Source organism: Chinchilla lanigera, unplaced genomic scaffold (assembly GCF_000276665.1).
Source record: "Chinchilla lanigera isolate Chin_1 unplaced genomic scaffold, ChiLan1.0 scaffold00018, whole genome shotgun sequence".
NCBI classification, from domain to species: Eukaryota; Metazoa; Chordata; class Mammalia; order Rodentia; family Chinchillidae; genus Chinchilla; species Chinchilla lanigera.
In genome coordinates this window covers 7,146,273-7,159,938 of record NW_004955419.1, presented here as the reverse complement: position 1 = coordinate 7,159,938, position 13,666 = coordinate 7,146,273, and the positions used below count along the sequence as shown (strand labels likewise).

The 13,666-nt window shown below is 48.4% G+C and overlaps 1 long non-coding RNA gene across 3 annotated transcripts; it reads right to left on the bottom strand.

Annotated features, from left to right (window-relative positions):
- Window positions 1-2,972: 2,972 nt before the first annotated feature.
- On the bottom strand, window positions 2,973-12,087 carry LOC106148306. Of its 3 annotated transcripts, XR_001233628.1 has the most exons (5): window positions 10,856-12,087; window positions 10,084-10,204; window positions 4,847-9,272; window positions 3,585-3,730; window positions 2,973-3,323 (listed from the first exon to the last, which is right to left on the bottom strand). It is a non-coding gene; the product is annotated as an uncharacterized LOC106148306 (long non-coding RNA). The 3 variants fall into 3 exon arrangements; XR_001233629.1 differs by lacking the exons at window positions 10,084-10,204; window positions 10,856-12,087 and adding an exon at window positions 9,365-9,734; XR_001233627.1 differs by lacking the exons at window positions 10,084-10,204; window positions 10,856-12,087 and having other exon boundaries at window positions 4,847-9,734.
- Window positions 12,088-13,666: the final 1,579 nt, after the last annotated feature.

The following is a 13,666-nucleotide window of genomic DNA, read 5'->3' as shown; positions in this document are numbered from 1 at the left end:
GGCCCGCTCGTCCCACGCGGAAACGCCGCCCCGCGCCCAGGGCGCAGCCCGCGGGCCACGGGCGGAGGAAGCTTAGCCCCTCGCCGCCGGCACCGGTGGCAGCTGCACAGACGCGCTCGGGGCGGAGCGGGAGCGGGTGCGGGGCATAGCATAGCCACAGACCCAGGACAACCCGGACGGGTCGCCCAGCACCTGCGTTACAACATGGACCTTCCACCCGGAGAGGGAGCAGCTGCACCGCATAGACCAGACACAAGTCACCACACACCTCACACCCGACACAAACACGACACCATGAATTACGGTCCCCTCAGTGCTTGGACATAGATACACACAGGGAGAGCTACAGCGCCCCCAGCACAGACCCAGCGGGACTTAGACCCAAGGTGACAAGCGTAGCACGCTTAGGGCTGCAATATGTAACAACACAGATACATGAGAATACAACTGTAAAATGCACACACACGGTGCACAGAAATACAACAAGGTCGACTGCGCACACCCTATACACAAACACATGTAAGTGGCACGCAATGAAAGACACAGTCAGAGGATAACAGATTGAGGCTGTGGGCATGGCCCCAATCAGATAAAGTCCCTGCCGTCTGGAGAAAAGGCAGCTTGTCCCCACCCAGAGTCACCCTTTAGGCGCAGGGCAGGGAGAGAATTTTGGCCAACAAACCCTCATCACCATCCCTGCCTTCAGTCCCCAGTGCCCCCTTACCTGCCACCATTACCTTCAGCAGACAGCATCAGGAGGTTGTAGTCATGGGTGTGTCCAGCAGACACCTTCCCCCAGAGCCTGCTCACTGGCAGGTGACCCACCCTGCACCCTCTGTCTCAGTCCGCCTGCCTGAGATGGAGGTGCTCTCAGCCCTTCCCCACTTCCTTCCACCTCTCTCTCCCCCTTGTTGCCCCTCCTGATTTACTATCCCAGTCTGGCTCTGTGATCCAAAGCAGAACCCCAGTAGATTTGAACACCTGCCTCTCCTCTACCCAAGCCTGGAAAGAAAGGTGGCAGCAGCCCTATCAGACAGGGCCTCCCAGTGCACCCCCCTCCAGCCCCCTAGCAAATCCTTGAGTCCCCAGGAGACCTGCAAGACTATGCCACTTACCCTCACTGTGCAGCAAGAGCATGTGTGCACTGCAGACAGGACTGGAGATGTGAGTAGGACAGTTACATCAGCTTCTGAGCTGGTCTGGTGCACCTTAGTCCAAGATGTGGAGGCAGAGATTGTAGGGGAAGGCACCCTCCTGTGGCTCACAGGCCAGCTCCACCTGTTACTGGCTGGGGGACTCAGAGTGTTAACCCTCAGTTTCCCCATCCAAACAGACTGTTGAGAAGGTTGGAGGTAATGTTTGTAGAGCCCTTGGTGCCCAGTGGATGGAGAAGGTGATTGTCAAGAATTCCTAACTTGGGGCTGGGATTTAACTCAGTGGCAAAGCACCTGCCTGGCAAGCGCAACGTCGTGAGTTCAATTCCTGGTACCAGAAGAAAAAAAAAAAGAATTCCTAACTCACTGAGTGCTCCCTTGGATGGGGCTAGAGCTGGGAGCTTCAGGCATACAGGTGAGCAGGAGACCCACGATCTTGTGGGGGAGTCACTGTGGGAGCATGTAACAAGGGCAGTACCAATAAGGGGGACTTGTGTGGTGACCTGGACATGGAACTGGGAAGTCCTAACCCTGAGACCAACTCTGTCTCTGAACCACTGTGGGATCTTAGGTGGGCAAGTCCCAATTCAACATGTTCAAAGGAAGTAATGGCACTATCTTTGTCTAGGTAAAGGTCGGACAAAGGCTATTGTCTAGATGTAAAATGATGAAGGAGCAGGTGGTTTGATAAACTACAAAGCAGTATGCAAAATGCGTTGTTACAACACCATAAGACAGGAATTTATAATGCCACAAGAAAGGTGGGGGTGACACTTGTGGTTGATTAGAAGCTAAGTTTTGTGGGAAAGGTAGCATTTAGATCGAATGCAGAAATGGCAGGTTGGGGTTTAATGGGCTGACCCCAAAAATCCAAGTTATTGGTTTTTTAAAAAATGGATAAAGATATCAACAGGTAATTCACAAAAGAGAAACCTAAATGGCCCAAATGGCCAAAAATATGAAAAAAAAATGTTCAACTTCACTGGTTATGTGGGAGATGCAAATGAAAAGAACCACGTTACCCCATTTCACAGCCACATACTGGCAAAGTGTAGGAAGTCTGTCGATTTGGGGCACTAGAGGTCATGAGGACGTAGCACTGCTACACCCTTATGCTCCACTGATGGAGATGGAGATGTAAATTGGTACAATTTGGGTAGCAGTTTGGCAACATCTCATAAAGTTGAAGGCACTCATACCAACAATGTAAGGACTACTCCTCATTCAACATCTAATTGTAAAAATTAAACATTTACACAGCAGTCTAGATAAGTTATGACCTATTCCTGCAATAATATACTGAGTAAAACTAAGGCTCTAAGTCTCAACATATATACACTTTAGTGAAAAACAAACATCAATTTGTAGCATAGGTACAGAGTGATACAAAAAAGTTTTTAAAGCTGGGCATGGTGGTACACCCATGTCAGCACCAAGAGACTGAAATGGGAGGATTAAGAATTCAACCCCAGCCTGGACCACTTAGCTACTTAGTTAGATCATGTCTCAGAAACAAAAAATAAAAAAGGGCTGAGAATGTAACTTAGTACAAAGGCTCTGAGTTCAATCCCCAGTATCACACACACACACACACACACACAGTTTTCTTGAAAACATTCAAAAGTATGCTATGTATATATATTTTTTATTTTAAACAGAATAACAATAAAAACAATAGAGTTTCAAAACAAGATGATAGGAAGTTAACAATGGTTGTTATATTGCATATTGTTATCTTCAAAGTAGTTCAGATTATCAGATATAGACATGCAAAACTGATCAAAAAATTAGGCATTAACTGTTCCTTTCAATAAACCAATAGAAATTAATGGTACAATTATCTTAGCTGCGTAGATATATGTATATATTTTCCCTTCCTTATATCTTTAGTTCTAATATGAGGTAGTATGTCGAAATATTAAAATTGTGCATGGGAAATGAAAGATTCCAAATTTAGGAGGGAAAAATAAAACTGAAAGAGAGAAGAATACAGGGAATTTAATTATATCTATGCTGTTTTATTTTTTAGAAAAAGTGAAAAGATCTGAGGCAAACTTGGCAGAATGTCGGGCTCTGACAAAGCTGGGTGACTGGTCCGTTGTTGTTCTCTCCGGTCCTTCTCCTTCCCCACTCTCCAACTTCCATCTGTCTGCTTTGCCTTTGAACTCTCTGGTCATTGTAAAGGTGGGAGGGTCAAGGAGACTACAACAAGACTGCCCCAGAGGAGGTTTTTGAGTACAGCAATACTTGCTAGGGTTAGGGGTGCAGGGTGGGTATAGCTCATGGTGACCTCTCATATCTGGCACTGGTCACCCTCCCCATTAAAGACTTGTCACAGCTTGAAGAGTCAGGCTCGGCAGTCATCAGGGAGAAAATGGAGGTTAGAATGGACGCCTTATTTATTTCCCCACTGTTACACATGTCCCTTACCTTCAGCTGTGTCTCAACACCTGGCTGTCAGGGGAGATGAAGTGAAGGTCAAAGCACTTTGAATGTGGGTCTTCTGTCTTTCAGCAACCTGTCTTCCTCCGTTTCTGTGTTGTTCTATTTTGTCTTCCATTACGGAAAACAGAATTCTCCAAGGGAGACAATAAAAGGCACTTGTGATGTTTGCTTCACTGAAGTATAATTCACATACAATAAATTCATTTGAGCTGTACAGTCACTAACTTATTTTGAGAGCAAAATTTTATTTTGGAAATATTTGTTCAACTACTAAGCAACTTCACATCTATGAAAACTCTCTGTAAAGCAAAGTTTACTTTTCACAACTATGAATAATCATCATTGTAATCCAGGCTTTGCAAATAGTTATGCAGGTGAACAGTTAGATGAGTCTGTATTTTATTGCCTGAATTTGGGGGTGAGTTTAAAATGTCCTCAGCATGGAAGTGCTGAGAGTTTTAAAATCATAGTAGAAAGCATAGTCATTAACACAGTTTAAAAAAAAGTGGGTTGACAGGGTCAGCCTGTGACCTATTGAAGTGTCTATGGCCTCGGTTAGCCGCCAAACCATAAACACCTTTACCTGTGGCTTTGTAGAAAAATGAGAGATGTCAAGTGTCTGCCCTGTCTGTGAGCCAGGAGGTACGGAAAAGCGAGACAGACGGCAGGACACCCTAGTGACCCCCACACTGTCCTGATATGGGACCAGGTGCATCCCTTCTTTTAGTCTCTTCATCCGTGCTTCTTTATATTCCCCAGGAGCCATCCCCCTGGCTGGGCATTCCATAAAGGAGACAAGATCTACATTCATTGCTCAAAAAATAATCAGAGGACAGCAAACAAAAAGGTAGCAGATGTAACATGGTCATTCATAGGATTCCAACGTACTACTGGTGGAACTGAGATTTGAACCCAGGTCTGGTGTGTCTAAAAGCCAATGCACACCGCACTTCTCCACTCTGCCTCCCTTCTATCATGATTGGAGGACAATTGTGGTGATCCTTAGCATGGACATAGAGCATACTACATAACATGGGAACCATCTTGGGTCCCATGTGTGCTCTCAATATCCAATTTTATTTGCATGAGGGGATGGGTTCATGTGGGGCAGAGCTAAGCCACAAGCCCTGTAGTCTGGCTTCCCAGCCTTTGCCACCACACTCTTCCGCCCCTGTGGGGACTACTTGTTCTCATAAGTGTTACGCAGCTTAAGACACCTCAATAATATACAATGATATTCATCTTACCATAATACCTCTGTTAGGAACAGCTCTTTGGCGCTCATACAAGGCATTTTCCTTTTCTTATCTCCTCCCCACAGCAGTTCTGCAAGGTGAGCAAGACAAGGGCCATGACCCTCTCACTTCGTAGATGATGAAAGTGAGGTTTAAGGAGATTCAGGGATGTGCCCAAGGTCATGCAGCTAGGAAGCGTTAGACCCATGACTCAGGGTCAGGGTTAGGTAGTCACCTGATAGCACCTTCCAAGCAGTCACTCTTCTCCTTTTCAGATGGGAAACTAAAAACTAGAAAGCAGGAAAGGCTTGTTCAAGGTCAAATGGGAAGTCAACAGACAAGCCATAATTTGATCAGGGTCTCTCCCTCTATCCAGAGATACATGTCATTTTGATTTGCCAGGTCTCCAGCAGTGCTCCTGAGTTTTCTATTGTCCACATTTGGTTAAAAACATTTCTGGTTGAGTGTTCTGTGACATTTTCATGAATTTCAGAGGGAGACCCTGCCTGGGTGAGGGAACTTCTCTGTGATCTTCAGGACCTCTTTCTGCTTGGAGAGGTTTTGATGCTGTCCTCAGACTCTTGTGGGTTTTTAAAGAGAACCTTCGTTCTTACCGCTATCTCTTGCCTGTTCTGCTCTCAGTCTTTGGGCCTGAGCAGGGCCATAGCTCGAAGAGGGTCAGCTGGGACCTTTAGGTCCATGTCTTAGAGTTGCTTTTCCCCAGATCACAATGCAAATCCCGTCTTTCTCTCATGAAAGAGGAGAAACATCTGGGGAGAAGCTGGGTGGAGGGAGCCGGGTAGGAGGAATCTGAGGGTAGGAGCCAGGGCTAACAGTGCTTCATTCTACATGTTATTCAGACCACTAAGGTCTGGATCCCACCTGTGAGGCTTCCGTTGTTCCAGGTGGCTGGAGTAGCGGTGGTTAGAAGATAAAAAGACAGGAAATCTGGAGCAGCCAGCATGCAGCAGGGTGGCTGGGGAGTTACATAGGTGCGCACAGGGGACAGGGTTTCACTGAACATCAAACCAAAACAGGGATGTCAAGAAGATAGGGTGGAAAAAAATAGAGGGTGTGACTACAAGGGGCTTAGTGTGTGCAGGTCACAGGAAAAGCAAAGAGGAGCTCAGACTGGAACTGTGAGAAATGTACACACCCACCCTTTGTGGCCAGTCCCACTGTTGGTGGGTCGTGTCCTCTTCATGACTCAGCATCAGCTTGACTATTCTCAGTGGTCTTCCTGACCATCACAGGAGGCATCATGGAGCCAACTGCTCTGCGCTACTTAATTTTTTGTGTCAGTTTGCCTGGCCTATAGGACTCTGTTGTGTAATGAAACACCAATCCGTGTGGAGCTGGGACTGTCTCTTACAATGTGGTTCACTTCTACCACCAGCTGACATTAAGAAAATTGCCTTCCATACTGTGCGGGTGGGCCACAGCCAATCAGGTGAAGGCCTTCGGAGTAAACACAGAGACTTTGCAGAGAAAACTCTGCCTCGAGACTGGAGCATTCATTCTTACCTGAGTTTCCAGTCTGTTGGCCACTCTGCAGACCCCAGCCTTGTCAGCCCCAAATCCTGTGAGCTTGTTCTTTAAAATAAATACAGCTCAGATAAATAACATACATGTCTCTATTTCCTGTTGGTTCTATTTCTCCAGCAACTGGTTGGAACAACCCCTTTCACAATCCTTGAGAGCAGAGGGTAGGTGAAGCTCCTTAAAGCTCATGCCTGAGCACTTCTTGAGCCGCCAGGCCCTCTGCGGCAGCCCCCACAGATCCTCCTTCTGCAGACCATACCCATGGCCTTTACCCAGCCTCCTTCTCCACATCCACCAGCCTTAAAGGGTGAGCAGGGCCCAGGTGGAAGTTGAATCACAAGGAGAACAAGCTTGGTGGCAGCTAAGAGGTCTGGAGCCCAGTAGGAACTCAGGAACAGGAGATGGCACAGGGTGCAGGCAGACACCTGGGCAACTGGGCCTCTCTGCTCTGATGTTCCTCGGACCTTGGGACAAGCGACGACTGTACTAACATTTTCATAACATCCAAAAGTGCCACAGCACAGTGGACGTGGCTGTTTTCTACCTGCTCTGCAAACAGGATACAGTGCTGTGACCTCTGTCCACTAGGATTTCTGGTTATAAGTGACCAGGACCAATTCAGTTCACCTTAAAAGAGGGAGAACTTGCTGGAGGATCACGAGGCCCTACAGAATGAGACAGAGGCTGCAGGAAAGTCTTGGACAAAGGGAGGAGCCCAGCAGGAGCTCTAGCCAAGAGAAGATTGCAGGCACAGTCTGATTCAGGGGCCAACTCAAGGGTCCCCTCACCACTCAAGAGCCCCTAAAATAGGTATCTGATTAGCTGAGGGGGTATTTCCCATATGCCTGTTTACCACCAAAGCAGGAAGACATGCTGGGAATGGTTTGGCTCCAATAGGCTTTTGTAGTCACGATGGCTGGGGAATATGGGAGCTAGATCTTTGTTCTGCAAAGTGGGAAATTCTCTCAAAAGGGAAATGAGTTTTAAGGCAAAGCTAGATGTTAGGCAGATTATAGATGACAGTGAGCTCTTGGAATTGTGGCCCACCTTAAGCCAGTAACAGCTGGTGTTGCTAAAAGGTGCAAGAGAGCTTGCACAGAATTTGGCATCTGGACTTGGATGACCCAACATCAAGTTCTTCTCCTTAGTGGCATTGCCACTGTGGGCAACATATGTAATTTCTAAGTGTTTCAGTTTCCTCCTCTGCAAAGTCAGGTACTAACACCACATATAGCTCACAAAATTGCCTGTGAAAATGCTATCAATGATGAAGTATTTGGACACTGAAGGGCAGCGGGGAGGGGGCAACCAGGCCTGAGGCAGCTTCTCATCTTGATGCCCAGCTAGGGCCTGGCACTCAGAAATGCCCAGTAAGTATTTGTTGAGTGACTCGATAAACAAGTTATTATGATCATCATTCTAACCTGACCATCAACTTTGCGAAAACAAACCAAAAACCACCCAACAAAACGGGCAGATGCCTTTGGAGTCTGACCCAGCCCTCCTGAGCTGAGCCCTCCCAAAGGAGCCTGTTGCTTTTTTGTTTTTTTTTTCTTTTAAGCAACCCTTTTGACATTTTCATTTTTAATATGTGAAATGCAGCTACTTGTCTCAGGGAGAGTTTATGGAAAAAGAGATTCCAGCTGGCTTTGGGGCAGCCCATAAAAATGTACTGAAAAACTCTGACCAGTTAGAATTTAAGAACTGTTGGAGGAAGAGACAGTGACGCCATCGACCCTGGTGAGGCCCACTGTATTTCAGTAATTAGCTCTCTGTGCAAGAGAATGTGTCCTTCATTCCTTCCTGGTTCCTAGTCAAAGGATGGGGCCCAGAATCTGTTAAAGAGAAACCACAGCTTTCAAATAACAGACAAACATCTTTAACACAGGGAGTCTGTGATTCAAACTGTTTCAAAGGGCGTGGGGAAGGGAAGGGTTTCCGCAGCTCTAACTGAAGCGGCTGATCAGAGCCCCAGTTTTCCCAGTCCTGTCCCTCCCTGGCCTCAAGCCTGACCCCCTTCAGGAGGCCCTCCTTGGTAACCTCAACCCATCATGCATTGGCTCATCCATCTACTCCTTGGCTTAAAGCCCTGCAGAGGGTCCTCCTAGCTAAGGTCAAGTTCAGTCTCTATAGCTTGGCACGCAGGCCCCTTTCTGTGTCCTTGGCCTCTTCTCATACTCCCCACCTCCACCCTTTGCCCCAGATGTGCCTGACAACCTCCAGCTCCCCCAGCCTCCTATTTGGGCCTCAGAGCCCTGGACTAGATCACGCCTTGGCTGGGATTTGCCTCCCCTTTTTTATGTAGCTGGACGGCATTTTTTTTCCCCCAAGTACAGCTGAAGACTCTCTTGGGGGAGTTTAGGGCCCCCCAGGCTGGGTTAGGTGCCCCTGTTTGGGGTCCTCATAGTGCCCTTCATTCCCACTCATCACATTCTAACAGTCCCTTTGCTCACCTGTCCTAGCTTCTCCTGTCCTCTGGGAGCTCTGCTCATCTCTTGCTTATTCACAGTCAATACCTGACCCGGCCGTGAGAAGGACGCTCATTTCTAAGCCCAGCTCCTCACACAGACTGTTACATGGGGATCCCCCGGTATCATGCACATGCACATGGTAAAGTCTTCCTTTTCGGTTCTGTTTAGTCTGGGCTGTGGGTTGGGCATGAGGTTGGAAAGTGGGGCTTGAAAGGCTTCCAGGTGGTTTTCATGTGCAGCCAAGGTAGAGGACACTCATGCACAGCATGCGACTCAGGGCTGACACATCCACTCACCAGAGCTGCTCTTGGCCACCCCTGTCAGGGAGTATGAGCTTGAACTTGCATCCCCACCACGTGGGCCAAGACTTGGGTTGCAAGAGAATTATTTGTTCCCCATCTGCAGGCCCCACTCAGTCCTTTGTGCTGTGAGGAGAGATCACTGGTATTACAGTCACCAAAGATGCTGCCCCCAGACCCATCAGTCCAAGGACCCTGACCTGGGACCCTGCAATTACCAGGTGATTGTGATGCTACTAAACGTGCCACAGATCAAAACATCCTAACCCGGAGCCAGGTAGGGACACCAAAGGCAAAGAAGGGCCTCCAAGGAGTCATGGAGGAATGGAAAGTGACCAGCTTTAGCTCAGTCTTGTCCATGGGTCCCTTGTCACATCCTTTAAAGAAAAGTTTTTTTTAATAGAGACCAACAAAATCTGGATATGTTCCCCCCAGTGAAATCTAACTGCTAAAAGTTGACGGCTAATTTAAACAATTTAAGTACAAAACTCAGGCCAAATAAAGCTCACCTGCAGAACCAATTTAGCACTCACATTTGCCTACAAATATTTACTATAAGCAGGCCTGCAGATTAGGCTACAGGGGCGGCCCTGCCTGCCTTACATTGATGTGTAGCCTCCTGATGCTCTGGGCAGCCTTTCCTCCTGGGACATGGGCCAGCGCAGAGGGGGTTTAGAAAACAGTCCCTGAGACTTGTGCTGTACGTGCAATTAGGAGGCTGTGTGGGGACATCGCTCCTTACGTTTCACAGTGTTCACTTCATGCCAGCTCACTAGGCAAAACCCTCTCTGGTCTCGGGGCCTCCGAGAGTTTTATTTTGTTTCAGCAACGGCTGTGTCAGTGTCTTGCCGACACTATGAGCTACGTGGGGTCTCAAAAGCTCCAACAGCCATTTGTGACTTGTCCTGAGGGACCTCAAGTTCTGCACTTTACACACCTGTCTCATTCCTGAGTTCTTCTGATCTTTCCAACTTCTGTTTTCCACTTGTCTCTTGTCATGTGGCCACTCCTGGAAAATTCTATTCTCTCACACATCAGCTAAAGAGGTTCAGTGCTTTCTGAAATAAGACACGTTATAAATACACAAGCCTGTAAAAATAGTAAGTGTTAAAAAGGGGGGGTGATTGCATAGATGACTACTTGAATGATTCGTTTTGTGGTTCCAAACCCGGACTTTGCACAGAGCAGGTGTCCAGGAAATGGGGGGCAGGATGACAGAGAGGAAAGTGGCGGTTTAGAGACGAGGAGATAATAGCTCTGTCATTTCTCGTGACTAGGACCTCAGGCACGTTGTTTAATCTCCTTTAGCCTCAGTTTCCACATCTGTGCAATGGGGAGTCTCAGCAACCACCTTATGGGAGCTGCTGGGAGGACTGGGTGAGTCTGTGTATGCAAACTGCTTGGTACACAATAGGCAATAAATGACAACTGTGATTATTTTAATAGTAAGTACACCCTGGTGTATGAATGTAATTAATGAAGCTCCAAATAAATGACATGTGTGCTCTGCATGAGGATACCCTGCCTGTGCTCAGCTGGCTCGAGGGTAACAAGAAAGGCACAGACCCTCGGCTCTCTCAGCTCACTGTCCCGGGTCACTGCTTGCTGTGCCCAGGGCTCCCCTGGGTACAGCAGTGATGGCAGGTGACTCGAAGAGAGTGTGGCTGCCCCATCCCTCTCCTCCCATAGCTCAGGTGCTGAAGACTCACTCAGCTCTCTGGCAGTTGCCCTCCCCTCCCTTCTCCAGAAGCCACTGCCAGGTTTCTGCCAGCATCTCCGATGGGCACACACTTGTGGAAGTGTGGGTCACCTGGTGTATAGGAGGTGCCTTCAGTGACGTCTGAGGGTTTCCCTCTGAGGCATGGGACACCAGGTGGACAGTCAGGAAAGTAAACCTCTAATGTTGCTGAGTAGAAAGGAAATTCACCAGAGATCCATGTGATGGAAGGTAGTCCAGGGTGAATTCAGTCTATTTGCGGTGAATTTAGAGTCTGACTAAGTGCCCCTAATGTGCAGTACTCAAAAGAGGGCCTATTGTGCAAGGTAGAGATTCTCAAAGGATGGGCCCAGACCAAGAGCATGCTGTCGACTGGGAGCTTATTATACATGCAAATTCTCCATTCCCACCCCAGGTTACCAATCAAATCATCTAGGCGAGGGCCCCACCCCCCACCCTTCGTTCATGGAAAAGCCCCACAGGGTGATCAGACACAGGGCCAGTTTTGACAGGTCTGGACACCTCAGTGGATTTCAGTCTGAGCCTCTGTCACCTCACCTGAGAACAGGGACTACATCATAAAGGGGGCCCCTGTAAGGGGGATGCGGACAAAGTGGGGTCCCTGCCTGGCAGTTAGTTGGTGCTGTGCAACTGCTTCCTCAAACGGACTGTAGAAGGTCAGCTACCACCCAGTGCTGTGCTGTGACAGTCAGACCCCAAGATAGGGCCTCAGCAGGGAGGAGAAACAGGACAAAGGTAAGGGAAACCTGATTTGGAAAGTCGGAGCCTTGAATGTCAACCTTAGGAGTTTTATTCTGCCTGCGATGAGGGCCTACACGATTCCCTTACTTTTTTTCAACAAAGCAACGGCTTCTTGGGATTCTGCTGTGTCTAAGCTACCTCCCAGTCCCTAGAGGGCAGATGGAGCAGCTGCTGGGGGCTATGCTGGCACCCATGCAGGGTAAGCGATGCCCTTGTGATGGAGACCACTACGAAGCAGCTCTGAGCAAGCTCAAATTAACCAATTGGCTTTTTGGGTTTACTTGTAAGTCTGCGCAAGACGTCGGCCCCTTGACTGGAGATGGCGGCCTGTAATGGTGGGTGAAGTCCTGGTGCCTCAAAGGACAAGGCAGAGCCAGGGCTAAGGACACCTGACTCCAACCTCTATTAACTAGATAAAGACTGTAGCTGCAGGCATCGCACTCCTGGGTGAAGGCCTTCCTGGAGATAACATAGTTCTCCTAAATTAACATAAGGTATTACTTGGAGAAGTCCTTAAAGGGATTCCCAAGTCCTGCCCACATTCCTGCATTTTCTTCAAGTACTCTCCTCTTTTGTTTGAAAACATAATAAATATGGGCTCACTAGAAAAGTTTTGGCTTAAGCCCCAGAAAATCTCGAGTTCTGTGAGAGGGTTTTTGATCCTCCTGGAGCCCTGAAATCGTTTCATTTGTCTCATTTATTTAAGCTTTCGTCATCCACTCATTTGGGAGATTGCAGGCCTGATAAGTTTGCAATAACTAGGGGATAGGATTAACGCGATACCCTCGCATCTCTGGCGATGGCTGCTGGGTGAAGGAGCAGGCGGAAGTCCCCTTATCTCGGGAGGCCCTGGCTGCCTGCAGCTGCAGGCGTGTTCGAGGAACAGGCACCTGGGAGCGGAGACCGGAGACGAGAGCGCAGCTCAATGCTTTCCATATGGCTGCGGATGCAGAAGGCCTGGGATGGCCAACCTAAGGGGACCAATGGGAGGGAGGACTCTGGCAATCAGCCCTCTCCCTGAGCCCCTGACTTGCCTCTGGCTGTAGAAAGGAGCATTGATTTGCATTCAGGTACTGTCCCTGTCCCTCAGCAGCCTGTGCACTGGGGTATTTACACCTGTTACCCGGACTAGCCCAGTGTGGGACATACAGGCCACATCAAAAATATGTGATGGATGAACACTAAATGTTGGAGGACTTTAGAGAATCTCTTTTTTTTTCCCTTTGCAGTATTTGGGATCAAGTCCAGGGGCTTTGGCGTGCTAGGCAAGTGCTCTATCTCTACCACCAAGCTCTATCCCTAGCTCCAAGATTCTCCCTCAACACATGACTCAGAGCCTCAGCTTCTGTGAATTCTCCTGGGAGCCGTTGGTGGGTGAGGGACCCTTCCTTTCTATGTGTAAGCCCAGCCCACCCTTGTAGCCCAGGTCAGGGACTTTGTTCTACAACTGTGTCCAACAGTGGGGCTCAGAGCTGGCAATGGGACTTGCCTGAGGTCATGCAGATAGGAAGGAGCAGGTCAGGATCTTAATCTCTAGCAAAAGAGTCCAGTGCTCTTTTTATGCAATCTCCAGAGAGAGGTACCCGCCCTCCCCCAAGCAAAGTCTACCTTGGCTTCCTGAGCAGTTTATCTCCCTGGAACCCCAGAGTCACTAAGACTCACAAAGTAAGGGACTATTCCCTGGAGGAAACGAAGTGTAGAAACCTCCAGCAAACTTCACTTACTCTTCTCTGAGAGGGTTTGAAGCTTTCAAGTTGAAGGGCACATGACCACCACAAAGAGGAGTCCATGACTTGCACCTGGTGCTTATGGGATAACTACCACGGCACAAATGATGTAATTATTTGAATAGTTTTGTTGAAGTACAGTTCCATATAATGCAACTATTTCAGAGGATTCAGTCCATGGTCTGATGGCTCCAAGGCAGAAACGTCATGGTGGAAGGGCCTGGAGGAGAAAAGCTGCTCACCTCATGGCATCTGGGAAGCAAAGAGCTGGAGAAGGACCAGAGAGGAAATGGACCAGGGACCAGACATCGTCC